This window comes from Tachyglossus aculeatus, chromosome 10, assembly GCF_015852505.1.
Source record: "Tachyglossus aculeatus isolate mTacAcu1 chromosome 10, mTacAcu1.pri, whole genome shotgun sequence".
Lineage (NCBI taxonomy): Eukaryota > Metazoa > Chordata > Mammalia > Monotremata > Tachyglossidae > Tachyglossus > Tachyglossus aculeatus.
In genome coordinates, this window is record NC_052075.1 from 42,014,555 (window position 1) to 42,026,908 (window position 12,354).

Below are 12,354 nucleotides of genomic sequence, written 5' to 3' on the forward strand. Positions count from 1 at the left end.
CCCTGTCAGTCAGGCAGGCAGGTTAACATAGTTCCTGGGGCAAGCTCAGAGTTGAGCCCCAAAAGCATTAGTTTTTATCCGCAAGGTTCAATCCCTGGTAAAATGAAGTTGGGGCTTAACGGGCTTGTCCTGCTCTGAGTGGAAAAATGTTCTCCAAAACAACTTGTTCTAAAACTGCTTACTACCTACTCTATCTATTCCTTGGGGGGTTTTTTGCCCTTCTGGATGAAGAGATCCAGCCAGATGTGGATGGTTTTGGCAACCAGTTAGATATTTTCTAATTTTCCACATAGTCTCTATACACATGACCCAGGAATCCATAAAAAGTGATGTTTCTTGGAAGCTAGCAAAAGGTCACGAACACCTTTGCTCTTAGTTGTCACTGTAGCAAGAGCTTTTTTTAATGGCATTTGCTAAGTGCTTACTAGAGAGAGAAACTCTGTGTGGTATACCAGATACCTTTTAACACAAGAACAGTGCTCTGCACACAGTAAGCACTCAATAAATATGACCAAATGAATTTCTGTCCCAATGAATAAGATGATAAACCAGTGTACACCAAAGAGAGCAAATAAGTCTCCTTAAGTTCTAACAAGCACAAAGAGTTGTTTTCTCACCCACTAGGATCTAGCTCATTGATTGAGTCTCAGTAACGAGAGGTAAGTAGAAAGAAAGCAAGTATATTATTGCGTGAAATGGTGCTGTCAAGTGAGCAGATCTGGATAATTACGGATTTAAAAAGGATCCTCTTTTCTTAATAGTATATTTTGCCAGAGTTCTCCAGATCATTCCCTGAATTTTCCACTTCAGTCCATCCTACTTCCCTCCACACTTGACCTTAAATTCCATTTTTCTGTTCACTGGCCAGGTTTTGGATTTTTTTTTAAACAATGTGGGCAGAACCTTCTATGTTTTTTTAAACTGAACTTAGCTTAATTATTGCTCTAATTTTTTCCATGTATCCAAGGATGGTAAAACTGATACATCACATCCAAAATGATTTTATTGGAAAGGATTATTGTTACATGTCTGTCAGGATGCACCACTGTGTTATTGCTGTTTAATCATATTTCCCCAAACCCTTCTTCATGTCCCTGTTACAGTAATTATTAATTTTAAAGTTCTTTTTTATTCCTCTGCTTCCAAAGAACTGAAGGATTAAGTGCAAAAGTGAGATCTGAATAAAGTAAAATGGCTTTAATCGAAGAATAAAATTTCTCAAAAGAGCTGAAATCTAATACACCTCATGCCAGAGTATCAGAATGTGAATATACATCTTCAGCATGCTAGATTCATTCATTCATTCATATTTATTGAGCATTTACTGTGTGCAGAGCACTGTACTAAGCGCTTGGGAAGTACAAGTTGGCAACATATAGAGACGGTCCCTACCCAACAGTGGGCTCACAGTCTAGAAGGGGGAGGCAGAGAACAAAACAAAACATATTAACAAAATAAGTAGAATAAATATGTACAAGTAAAATAAATAGAGTAATAAATACATACAAACATATATACAGGTGCTGTGGGGAATGGAAGGAGGTCAGGCCGGGGGGATGAAGATGGGGAGGAGGGGGAGAGGAAGGAGGGGGCTCAGTCTGGGAAGGCCTCCTGGAGGAGGTGAGCTCTCAGTAGGGCCTTGAAGGGAGGAAGAGAGTCAGCTTGGTGGATGTGGGGAGGGAGGACATTCCAGGCCAGGGGGATGACGTGGGCCGGGGGTCGACGGCAGGACAGGCGAGAACGAGGCACGGTGAGGAGATTAGCAGCAGAGGAGCGGAGGGTGCGGGGTGGGCTGTAAAAGGAGAGAAGGGAGGTGAGGTAGGAGGGGGCAAGGTGATGGAGAGCCTTGAAGCCGAGGGTGAAGAGTTTCTGCCTGATGCGTAGGTTGATTGATAGCCACTACATCAGTGACAGTAAAAAGCCAAACATATTGATGCTCATCTTTAGCATCCTAATAATATGGAGCAGATAGAAAACATATCCTGACTACAGAAAAATGAACAATAATCCCTGTGAAGGACTTTGAAGTATAATCCACTTACTAAAGAAATGTCTATAGGCCTCCTGATTATGCCTCTTAAGTTCCAAATTATTGACCACTGTAACATGGAATACTGGAAACACATGAAGCCATGGAAATACAGAATGAGTGGTCACCTGTTTTCATCTTGTGGAAAAAAAAGCATTAAAAACTGTGGCCTAGCACCCTTTCAATGATGGAACTCAATGCTAATACTTTCACACAGCTCCTGATTCTATCTCTTGCCATTTCAACTTGCCACGGTTTATTAAATTGCTCCCAATATTTAAGCAGCTTGTAAAATGCTTCATACGCCCCTGGATAGAGAAATAGACTCTAAAGCTGCCTGAATCAGATCTTACTATCAGTAACGCTTACTTCATGGAAAGATATGCAAATGCATTCCTAAAGCCATGCCATATCTAATTTAATTATGAATGTTATCCAGCACTTAGTACAGTGCTTTACTAATTGTAAGTGCTTAATAAGTTTATTATTGATTGATCCAACTATACCACAGTGAACTTAAGAGCTTGTGTTAAGTTCCATTTCCAATATTCCAAGGAATTTTTTACATTTCAAAAAGAATTAAGAGTCCTTGAGACAATCATTCAGGAAACTGCTAAATGTTACTGTCTATCCTTTGGATATTCACACAAAAGAGGCTCTACTGAATCATCCAAGCAATAGGTGCTAGTAGTCATCCTGAAGAAGTCTCAGGTTATGTACCAACCAGCCTTCAGGGAACTCTAAAATGCCAAGATGCTCACTAATAAGCCAGAATTGAAAACTCACCAAATTCTACCACCAAACCCCTTCTTCTACTCACCAAAGACATCTCTCCTTCCTCCAAACTTCAAAGTAAACTTCAGTTTGACAATAAAGTCACCAGCAGCAGCATCCCATGACCAACAGAACAAGTAGAATTCCCAATATTTGTTACAAGAGAAAAACTGCCACCCACCACCACATCAATACTTCATCTCCTTCCAACTTATAATTTAAGTTCCGTGCAGGTCAGGGATGGTGTCTGACCAACTTATTTAGTTTCTACCCCCATGCTTAGCCCAGTATTTGGCACACAATAAGCCCATATATTCTATAATTACTAGAATATACTAGAGTTAGTAAACACAATAAACACATTTTTAGAGAAAACATTAAAATGGCTGTGGGGGGGAATGTCAGATGATTTTTTTTCAATCTTTTAAAGCTTTAGCCCCAGTCAGATAAATCAAATGCACTTATTGAGTGCTTTCTGTGCGCAGGGTACTGTTCTAAGCATTTGGGAGAGCACAACATAGAGTTTGTAAACCCATCCCCTATAGAGGAACTTGGGTCCCACTGCTCAAATTTCTCCCTTAAACAGTGTGAATCTCCTGTATGGGTGAAGAATTAATGTTATTTACTGAGCACTTACTTCTTAGTGTGCCTTATTCTCTACGTTTTAAGCAGGCAGTGCATGGGTCTCTCTAACCCAAAAGTCTGAGTCCCCCTTCGATTTCTAGCCAACCAAAACATTGGATATCAAATTCTACATACAGTTTCAAGCGAGGAATAGACCTTACCAAAAGCAAATTAGTCACACTTGGATCAAATGAGAGCAGCTAATCACTCACCTTCAAAAACACCACATCATTCACCTCTAAGATCTCTAAAGAGTTCTTCCTAATTAGGGAAATTTGACATGGCCTATTGTCTCGGGATGGGAGCAGACAGAGGTGCTATTTTCAGGGAGAGCCTAGTGCCTATTTTGCATCTGCAGTGGCACAGAGATGTCCAGGGGCTAGCATTTTGACCTGTGTGAGTATTAGATGTTAACCTAACTCAGGGACACAGGTGCCAAGAGAGAGTAGAGGGAGAAGAAAGAAACAAGAAACAGTTCATATAACACCATGTGGGGTAGAAACATTGGGGGAGAGGCCTTCATTATTCGTAAAAAAACAAAAAGACATCCCTGGAGATCAGTATTTCCCCAGACTAGAAGAAGATGGGTGAGTTCCAATGCAATCTAAAGAGCTGCTTGCAGAAAACAACACTGAGGTGGACAATTCTGAGACCATATTAAGGCCTTGGTAGCCAGGAACAGAGAAAAATCTAGTGGACCCCCAAACCCATGAGAAGGTCTAGTCGATAGAGCCTGGGCCTGGGGGACAAAAGGAGTCTGATTCTACTCCCAGCTCAGCCATTTGTCTGCTCTGTGATTAGGCAAGTCACTTAACTTCTCTGTGCCTCAGTTACCTAATCTGTAAAATGAGAATAAAGACAATAAGCCCCATGTGGGATATGGATGATTCCAACCTGCTTAACTTGTATCTACCCCAGCACTTAATACAGTGCCTAGCTCATAGTAAGCACTTAAATACCATGAAAAGAAAAAAAAAAGAAAACTTGGACAGGCAAAAACTCACCTCTCCCACTCTGCTTCTAGGTGTGTGTCCCTCCCCAGGACACTGCCAGGGCTATTTTTAACCCGCTAGCAGTCATGGTTAATTTAAGAGCCAAGAGGAAGAAGAAAAGGGAAGGGGCACCAGGATGGCTATAATGTCCACCCTAATCCCTTGAGGGGTGGCTCTGAGTGCTTACCCTTTATGCCAAAGGTTAAAGTAACTCTGCAAATGGAGGTGGCTCACAAAACGTAGCTGAAAGAACACATATCTGATAAACAAAAATGCAATCCTGGCTCAGTAACTAGCCTGCTTGGTGCCTTTTTCAGTTTCTTCAACTACTCCTTCTTACCTCACAGAGATATTGTGAGAAGTGAAAAGCACTCTTTAAATTCACAATACTAACATCACTACTCTGTTATTTTCAAATATGCCCCAAAGCACCCAGATAACATAGTCAATGAACATACATCCATTAACACATAATACAGAAACAAAACTTTACCCAAGGAGTCCAACCTCTGGACTGGAAATTCATTAGGAGCAGAGAATTTGTCTGTTTTCTGTTATATTATACTCTCCCAAGTGCTTAGTACAGTACTCTGCTCACAGTAAGCACTCAGTAAATACATTTGATGAACCGGCTGGCAGGATTTCTTCTGTAGAATTTTCCCGGAAGAGGTGTTCCCATTTTCCCCACGTGGGTGTGACAAAGCTTGCTCTCAGGTGTTACTAATCACCAAGATTGACTTTACAATGAACCTTGGCTGGGAGGCTGCGCCTCTTTTGCTCACACAAAGGGTTTGTAAGGGAATTTCCTCTCAGAAATATTCATCCCGGCAAGTGGAACATTTGCTTTATATTCAGGGAATTGTTACTTCCTGCTAAGGTTCACTTTAAAAGTCTTTTCTGCAGCACTTAGTGAGGATGAACTGCTCATCTAAAGATTAATCTGGGGGCTGAACCTGAATTGAATTTAAGGTCTCTGTGAAGAGGCAGAGAAACTACAGCAGAATGGGGTAAGTGAGTGTTGTTGGAAAAGTATATTGTGTTTTGTTATTTTAAGACATCATACCTGTCACCGATTGTCTTGGCTATCAGGTGCTTTGCTCTGTCAAAGGCTGTTATGAGTGTCTGGATTATATAGTTTACCCTGTGGGGATATGGCAAAGTCATTGTTTCTCAAGAAAGAAGTTAGAGCAGTGGGTTTCAAGCTCCTTAGAGTGGGGTGACAGCCTGTAACTGTTCCCTTTGAAAAGAATTTGCAATGCTTTTTCATCAGGCTTTGTGTCTGGATTGTGGAAGGGTTTGGGTTTTTTTTTCATTTTTGAGGTTTGGTTTTTTTAGGTTGCAGGTTGAATCTCTGAGGGCTAGGTGGAATTATTTAACAGCCTTTCACTATTCTTGTTATTGCTGCTCTACCAACTTCTGTAGTCTCCTATTTGAGAGTCTTTCATTTAAAATTGCAACTAATCCAAGTCACAATGCAGTCCCCTGCCTCTCCTGAGGATTTCTGTGCAAGTTCCTAGGTAAACTAAGCTTGAAAAGACAGCAGACCCGGCACCGAAAACCAAAGTTATCCACAGGCTGCCCCCAAGTCCCTATTTCCTGCTACTAACCCAAGTGATTCTTTGGCTACAGTTGTGGAGAACCCCAGGGTAGAGCCACTTTCTCCACTGGGGTGACTAATTGAAGAGTTGGCTCTAATAAGGAAATTCAGTGTAAAATTAATGGATTACATTTAGGAACACAAATCCAATAAATGTACGTGAGAAAAGTTTGTTTCATCTGCACCTGAGTTGAGCCTGGGACATCACAGTATAATGGGATCAAGTCTTTCTGGAGAGAGGGCATTGTGAATAGCTGGGGTTAGTTAAAGCACGTGGCTCCTGTAACTGCCCTCCAATCTGTAAACTCATTGTGGTCAGGGAATGTGTTTATCAATTCTTTTGTCTTGTATCCTCCGAGCTCTACACATAAGTGCTAAATAAATACCATTGATAAGGATGGTACACAGAAATTGTGAGGAAGTGAATAAAAGCAACTCTACTTATCACTTGAGACTAGAACCAAAATGTCGTGTCTGGACTCAGCCTGTTCTTGAGATATAGGTGCATGGCCCTGTGCTAGATTCCAGGGACTAATATACAGAAGTTAATCCTGACCTACTGAATTTTATCTTGAAGTGTGTGTTAGAGTAAGCATGGGGAGAGGTAGCAATATAATAATAATGGTATTTGTTAAGCACTTACTATGTGCCAAGCACTGTTCTAAGCACTGGGGTAGATACAAGGTTATCAGGTTGTCCCACGTGAGGCTCACAGTGTTCATCCCCATTTTCCAGGTGAGGTAAATGAGGCACAGAGAAGTTAAGTGATTTGCCCAAAGTCACACAGCAGACAAGTGGCAGAGCTGGGATTAGAACCCACAACCTCTTACATAAGACCTTGAAAGATGTTTTTTGACAATTACTGAACTCCACCTACCACCATCATACTTATTACAGATTTAAATGTTAAGTGGATTTTTTTTGTTTTTAACCTTGGCTGTAGGCTTCAAAACTTACAAAATATTTTCATGAGGGTGACAGATCTTTAACTTTTTAGTTTTTATAACTTGGCTTGCTACTTTATTGAATCTTTTAAATGGTCTTTGCATTAGACAGACTAAATCTTTGAGGCTCCAGCCTATGTTTTCTCAAATCTGTTAATCACCTATTGTTGAACAGGTGCTCAGTAAGTGCTTGTTGATACTGCGCATAGCCAAGCTTTCCTAAGTGGCTTCAATGCTAGTCCATGTGTGGATTTGTTTTGTTGCCTTTTTTATCAATACAAATATCAGGTGGCAAACAAATTGGAAAACATTTGACTTAAGAAGAAACAATTAAAACCACTCATTTTCCAGTTGTAAAACACTGAACAAAATGATTTTCAGAGCTAAGTTTTTTGGGGGTTTTTAAAGTTCCAGTGATGGTGTTTTATCCGATGAGAGCTCTCTGCCCACCTCACAACTTTATTTTTTTGGCAGAGTTTTCTCAGGCTTAACCCTGGCACCTCTCCCCTGCACCTAATGCCTTAAGCCTGTGGGTCCTGCAAGGCTTCATATGGGGGAAGACGGGAAATAGGCCACCTAATTCCTTCTGGCTAGAAGTTTCTTTTCATCCTCATGCCCCAAAGCAATGGAAGAGATGCAGATATTTAGAACCCTAGCAACTCTCTAGGTGGTCTTTGAAAGGCCAAATGACTCGACTTAGATTACCATATTTTGGACACATTATCAGGAGGACTAATTCTCTGGAGAAGACACTAATACTAGAAAAAGACCAGGGAAAACATAGAAGAGGCAGACCATCAGCTAGATGGATAGAAGCCATAACAGGAGAACAACCATTAGCAAGGTAAGGGATTATGGCAGGAGATAGGATGTTCTGGAGAAAGTATAACCATAGAGTCACCATGAATCACTCATAATAATGATAATAATAGCAACTCTCCCAGCACAAATTCAGCATTGTAACCCCCTCCCCAGCACCCATTGCCACCTAAAACACCTGCCCCTGCTTTAGATGGTCCTGCTGCCATCTAACTCCCACTACCCCTTCTATCCCTGCCAGAGAAGCCCAGTTCTCAGTCTTCCCTGGTGGCAGCAGCAGCTGTGGATGACAGATGGTTCAGGGACAGAGTGACTGAACACCATTAGAAGAAGCCTATCTTAGGCACTGTGCCCAAATTGACCCCAATCAGCTGCAATGAGTATTTTACTTATTTCCTTAACTAGGTGGAGCCATATGTCATCTGAATGAAATTAGAGGCAGTCCATTTATGGAATAATTAATTGGGCAGTCAGCGTTATTAGTGTAAATCTATCTTTCCTTGCCAGCTTTGGAAGGGGTGTTAAACACCAAAAGAACCCAGTTTCTCAAAGTGAACTACAGGTTTAAGTGATGACAGAGAGCCAGAGAGACAGTGTTGCCTATTGGATAGAGCACAGGCCTGGGAATCAGAAGGACCCACGTTCTAAATCCAGCTCTGACACTTGCTTGACACTTTTAGACTGTGAGCCCACTCTTTTAGACTGTGAGCCCACTCCTTTTAGACTGTGAGCCCACTGTTGGGTAGGGACTGTCTCTGTGTGTTGCCAATTTGTACTTCCCAAGCGCTTAGTACAGTGCTCTGCACATAGTAAGTGCTCAATAAATACGATTGATTGATTGATTGATTGCCTACTGTAAGTCCTTGGGCAAATCACTTCTCTGCCTGTTATCTAAAATGGGGATCGAGACTGTGAGCCCCATGTGGGGCAGGGGTTGTGTCCAACCTAATTCACTCGTATCCAGCAAAGTGCTTAGTACAGTATCTGACACATGGTAAGTACTTAAATACAACAATTATTAATTATGACAAGATCCTAACCAAGTTATGGAAAGGCTATATTAAATCAAAGGTCACTCATACCCAGCTGTGGCAAAACTTTCTTTAGTGGGGGGAACCTAAAATTCATTCAGGGCTTTGCCTCTTCATTTAGGAAAATGTCCAATTATGAAGTATGTAATAGATATTTTATTTATAGTCCATGTTAAAAGGCTGATTTTCAAGCACATCAGAGCTATTTCTCGCTGGCAATTGGCAGAACAATTACAATTATTTTGCCAGAGTGCTTATATGGTAAGTAGGACTGGGCTGTCCAGTGGCAAAATTTGCCAGGAAGGACTAAAATCAATAATTATATTTCATTTAGATTTTTCAGGGTAAACAAAGATCATTGTTCTTTAAAGTGTTAGGGTTTAAGAATAAATCTGTTAATAATGATCACTGTGGTATTTAGGTTCATACTAGATGTGTCCAATTCCCAACTGTATTCCAGCACTTGGTACAATGCTCTGCACCCAGTAAGCACTTAAAATTGGTATTACTATGTGCCAAGCGCTATATTCAGTGCTGGTGTTCATACAAGATAATCAGAACAGGCAGAGTAACTGAGCTACTTGGGGCTCACAGTCAAAGTAGAAGGGGAACAAGGATTGAATACCCATTTTACAGATGAGTAAACTGAAGCATACCCAAGTTAAGTGACTTGTCCAAGGTCATACAGGAGGCAAGTAGCAAAGCCAGGATTGAAACTCAGGTCCTCTTTCTCCCAGTCAGTGCTCCTTCCAGTGGGCCATGCTCCTCTGTTTTGTTTTTTAAAAAACATTTATGTCTATATAATATAATACACTTGTCCTTCATATTAAGTAATGGCACTACTAACTACAATCCTAAACATGTACAACACTGATGCATATTTGAACATTGATACCACATTGCAAGCACATAAAGATATTTATTTCCTTGCTGCTCTGCTACGTTTGCCATTTGCAATTTCTGTTGCTCTCTCTAATCTCCCAATTTCTCTGAAACCTGTGCTCAGGAAGAGCCATCTCTCTCCTGATGGCTCCTGACCCCCAGCAGACAGCTGCTACTGAAAGAGGACTAAGACTCTCCCACCACTGTCACTCCCCATCAGAATTTGAGCCAGGTCAGAGATCTATCCATCGAGGAACACAGAAGGCAACATGGCCACTAACGGAATGCAGAGAACTGCAGAAGATGGAGCTTCCCGTGTGGAACGTGAACTGTGTCCAAACTGAAGGATATTTAACTAAAGGCAGAAAGTAGATTGTGCAACTGAAGTGGCCCTGGATAACCCCACTGGAATAGGGAAGACCCTGGCCAAACCTCCCCTACCACCTCAGCACTCTAACTTGTGGGGAAAGGGAGAGAAAGGAAGGGTGAGGTCTGCCTCCATCTCTGGAGTCCAAGATGAACAATCTAGTCCTCACCTTTTCCTCGCCAATGGAAACTGCAAGTGTCTCTACTCTTTCTGACTGCTTTCAGTGGTCTGTTTCAGCTATTTCACCACACTTTTTTACTTTCCTTTTTGGTTGTAGTCACCAAAACACACACACACACACACACTCACTCTCTCTCTCTCTCTCTCTCTCTCTCTCTCTCTCTCTCTCTCTCTCCCTCTCTCTCTCTCCCTCTCCCTCTCCCTCTCTCTCCACCCCTGGTTCTATCAGTTTTAACCTTATTCCTTTTTCCTGCCCACTTATTCCCTTTAACTTTCACTAGTTTCCAGATCAAAGGCCTATACTTCTCTCTTTTCCTCCCCAACCTTGAGCTTTCTCCATAGTTGATGGGTGATAATGGATGAGACCCAGTTGTGAGATTTCAAAGAGATCATGCCCAGGAAGGCACTGATTGTAGTAACAGTAGTTTGTGCCATATCAGTTACACTTTCATTTTCCTACCAGTTGCATTCCCCCTTGGATAGAGTGGGCAATGAGTGAGTAGGCTTGCAGGGGTGCCATGCATTATAAAGTTCCTGCAAATACATATTTATATCATATGTATAATTATATGTATAAATATGTAATATTTATTTTATATATATATATAAATCTGTAGAACCCATTTATGGCTGAAATGACATCAGCCTGATGCCAATGCTATACTGAACCCAGAAGGCAGTTGCCTTCGTAGCCATTGCATTTTTCAACATCCACATAGCCAACTCATTTTTCAGGACTCCTGGTGGCCCCACCCATCTTGCTGAATGCTCTGTGTGATTCTTCAGTCAGAAATTTTCACCACCACTGATGACTTAGTCCCAGTAGGGATAACCAGAACTAGAATCCAGGACTACCAGAGCAATTATGGTTCTTGAGTGTCCATTTGGTGGACAGATAACAGGTCTCAAATATTCCCCCAAGTCCTTTGTTGCTTAAGTGAACTCTGTCATTCTTTCCTAGAGGAAATGCAGATATTTTCCCTCCTTGGAACCTATGCAGGCATAAAGGGTTCATTCTCACTAGTTTGCCCAAATCTCTCCCTCTTCTCAACTCTCCTTGGGCTAATTCCCCAAATCCTCAGTGTCCTACACCTTTGCTATGCTCACCAATTGTTCACCACATCTTTTTTCCAGCCCAGCATAGTCAGCGGGGCATATTGCAAGCTCCTGATCTATGAATCTGTCTTACTGATAGAAAGGACAGAGACCCGTGTTTTTGCCTTTTTCTCCAAAGGATAGCAGAATGCTTTATGTTCACACAGTGGACAAGTGACAGTCAGGATTTGAACCCAGGTTCTCTGACTCTTAGGCCCATGCTCTTTTCAGTAGACCACACTACTTCTCAAGTGCTACTCTTCCAATAGGCTTTCCCTGACTAAGCCTTGTATATTGCTTCCCCTATTTCCCCTCCCTTCAGCTTGGGTCTGTAACCTTTAAGCACTTTAATTTTTCATCTTACCCCTACAGCATATATAATAATAATAGCATTTATTGAGCACTTACTATGTGCAAAGCACTGTTCTAAGTGCTGAGGTAGATACAAGGTAATCAGATTGTCCTATGAGGGGTTCACAGTCTAAATCCCCATTTTACAGATGAAGTAACTGAGGCACAGAGAAGTGAAATGACTTGCCCAAAGTCACACAGCTGACAAGTGGCAATAAATACTATTTATTTATTGGAAGGGAAAGAGTAAACCTGTTGATTCATCTTTCTTGCTTTTACAGAGAACTCTGTCTCCTGAAAGAACTGGCTGAAATCACTGGCCCTCCAGGAACCAGGAATCTGGGTAACCGAAGAAAGCAGCTCAGGTAAGTCCTCCTATCATTTGTGGTGTACATATCTGATGACATCTGTGGGCCACTTTGACTCTTTTTCATATTGCCTTTTCCTGAAACTTCCTTACCATATTTTCTCTAAATTAAGCCTTATATAAGGAACATTGAGCATAAGCTCTGTAGTGACTGTTCACTGATTTATCACATTGGAGACCCTATATAAGGGAAATTTGTGGTGTTGAGGTTTCTTTATGTTGGACTCTACCATATTCCAATCCTAGCCTCTTTGTTACTTCTATTACTGCATGTAAAAACCTCCTCAATTTCTCCCCCCACC

At 41.4% G+C, this 12,354-nt stretch overlaps 1 protein-coding gene across 1 annotated transcript in view; it reads right to left on the reverse strand.

Annotated features, from left to right (window-relative positions):
• The window catches only part of GRM8 (glutamate metabotropic receptor 8), a 438,522-nt gene that overhangs the window by 362,149 nt on the left and 64,019 nt on the right, over positions 1 to 12,354 (reverse strand). The window lies entirely within an intron of this gene.